We start from the raw sequence: 2816 nt of genomic DNA on the forward strand, positions 1-2816 counted from the left end.
GGGGAAGGGTAAGGTTCGGTCAAGTGAGGGTGGGTTTAGGTGGTAAAGTGGTTTGAATTTGAATGGTGAGGTAGGTGGGGTTTTATGAAGGATGGATGTGAGTGGTGAAGAGAAAGAAGGGATTTGATAGGTGAAGGGTTTTTGGGGAAGAGGTATTGAGGTGATTGGTGAATAAGTGAAGAAGAGAGAGAGTGGTGGGGTTGGTGGGGATCCTGTGGGGTCCACAGATCCTGTGGTGTCAAGGAAAAGTCATCCCTGCACCAAATGGCAAGCAAAATCACGTTTTGAGCCAATTCTGGCGTTAAACGCCGGGCTGGTGCCCATTTCTGGCGTTTAACGCCAGGTTCTTGCCCTTTTCTGGCGTTTAACGCCAGTCTGGTGCCCCTTTCTGGCGTTAAACGCCCAGAATGGTGCCAGACTGGGCGTTAAACGCCCACCTGCTAGCCTTACTGGCGTTTAAACGCCAGTAAGTCCTTCCTCCAGGGTGTGCTATTTTTCTTCCTGTTTTTCATTCTGTTTTTGCTTTTTCAATTGATTTTGTGACTTCTCATGATCATCAACCTACAAAATAAAAGAAAATAGATAAAATATAACATTGGGTTGCCTCCCAACAAGCGCTTCTTTAATGTCAGTAGCTTGACAGATGGCTCTCATGGAGCCTCACATTTTCTCAGAGCAATGTTGGAACCTCCCAACACCAAACTTAGAGTTTGAATGTGGGGGTTCAACACCAAACTTAGAGTTTGGTTGTGGCCTCCCAACACCAAACTTAGAGTTTGACTGTGGGGGCTCTGTTTGACTCTGATTTGAGAGAAGCTCTTCATGCTTCCTCTCCATGGTGACAGAGGGATATCCTTGAGCCTTAAACACAAAGGATTCTTCATTCACTTGAATGATCAGTTCGCCTCTATCAACATCAATCACAGCCTTTGCTGTGGCTAGGAAGGGTCTGCCAAGGATGATGGTTTCATCCATGCACTTCCCAGTCTCTAGGACTATGAAATCAGCAGGGATGTAATGGTCTTCAATCTTCACCAAAACATCCTCTACAAGTCCATGAGCTTGTTTTCTTGAGTTGTCTGCCATCTCTAATGAGATTCTTGCAGCTTGCACCTCAAAGATCCCTAGCTTCTCCATTACAGAGAGAGGCATGAGGTTTACACTTGACCCTAAGTCACACAGAGCCTTCTTTAAGGTCATGGTGCCTATGGTACAAGGTATTGAAAACTTCCCAGGATCTTGTCTCTTTTGAGGTAATTTCTGCCTAGACAAGTCATCCAGTTCTTTGGTGAGCAAAGGAGGTTCATTCTCCCAAGTCTCATTTCCAAATAACTTGTCATTTAGCTTCATGATTGCTCCAAGGTATTTAGCAACTTGCTCTTCAGTGACATACTCATCCTCTTCAGAGGAAGAATACTCATCAGAGCTCATGAAAGGCAGAAGTAAGTCCAATGGAATCTCTATGGTCTCATTTTGAGCTTCAGATTCCCATGGTTCCTCATTGGGGAACTCAATGGAGGTCAGTGCACGCCCATTGAGGTCTTCCTTAGTGGCGTTCACTGCCTCTTCCTCCTCTCCAAATTCGGCCATGTTGATGGCCTTGCACTCTCCTTTTGGATTTTCTTCTGTATTGCTTGGAAGAGTACTAGGAGGGAGTTCAGTAATTTTCTTGCTCAGCTGACCCACTTGTGCCTCCAAATTACTAATGGAGGACCTTGTTTCAGTTATGAAACTTTGAGTGGTTTTGATTAGATCAGAGACCATAGTTGCTAAGTCAGAGGGGTTCTGCTTAGAATTCTCTGTCTGTTGCTGAGAAGATGATGGAAAAGGCTTGCCATTGCTAAACCTGTTTCTTCCACCATTATTGTTGTTGAAACCTTGTTGAGGTCTCTGTTGATCCTTCCATGAGAAATTTGGATGATTTCTCCATGAAGAATTATAGGTGTTTCCATAGGGTTCTCCTAGGTAATTCATCTCTTCCATTGAAGGGTTCTCAGGATCATAAGATTCTTCTTCAGATGAAGCATCCTTAGTACTGCTTAGTGCATTTTGCATTCCAGACAGACTTTGAGAAATCAAATTGACTTGTTGAGTCAATATCTTGTTCTGAGCCAGAATGGCATTCAGAGTATCAATCTCAAGAACTCCTTTCTTCTGATTTGCCCCATTGTTCACAGGATTCCTTTCAGAAGTGTACATGAATTGGTTATTTGCAACCATTTTAATCAGATCTTGAGCTTCTGTAGGCGTCTTCTTCAAATGAAGAGATCCTCCAGCAGAATTATCCAAAGACATCTTGGATAGTTCAGAGAGACCATCATAGAAAATACCTATGATGCTCCATTCAGAAAGCATGTCAGAAGGACATTTTCTGATCAATTGTTTGTATCTTTCCCAAGCTTCATAGAGGGATTCTCCATCCTTCTGTCTGAAGGTTTGGACTTCCACTCTAAGCTTACTCAATTTTTGAGGTGGAAAGAACTTTGCCAAGAAGGCATTGACTAGCTTTTCCCATGAGTCCAGGCTTTCTTTAGGTTATGAGTCCAACCATGTCCTAGCTCTGTCTCTTACAGCAAAAGGGAATAGCATAAGTCTGTAGACCTCAGGGTCTACCCCATTAGTCTTGACAGTGTCACAGATTTGCAAGAATTCAGCTAAGAAATGATGAGGATCTTCCAATGGAAGTCCATGAAACTTGCAATTCTGTTGCATTAGAGAAACTAATTGAGGCTTAAGCTCAAAGTTGTTTGCTCCAATGGCAGGGATAGAGATGCTTCTCCCATAGAAGTCGGGAGTAGGTGCAGTAAAGTCACCCA

The 2816-nt window shown here is 43.4% G+C and overlaps 1 non-coding gene across 1 annotated transcript; it reads left to right on the forward strand.

Annotated features, from left to right (window-relative positions):
- Positions 1 to 2349: 2349 nt before the first annotated feature.
- Positions 2350 to 2457, forward strand: LOC130959597 (small nucleolar RNA R71). Its single transcript, XR_009078670.1, has one exon. It is a non-coding gene; the product is annotated as a small nucleolar RNA R71 (small nucleolar RNA).
- Positions 2458 to 2816: the final 359 nt, after the last annotated feature.

This window comes from Arachis stenosperma, chromosome 10, assembly GCF_014773155.1.
Source record: "Arachis stenosperma cultivar V10309 chromosome 10, arast.V10309.gnm1.PFL2, whole genome shotgun sequence".
NCBI classification, from domain to species: domain Eukaryota; kingdom Viridiplantae; phylum Streptophyta; class Magnoliopsida; order Fabales; family Fabaceae; genus Arachis; species Arachis stenosperma.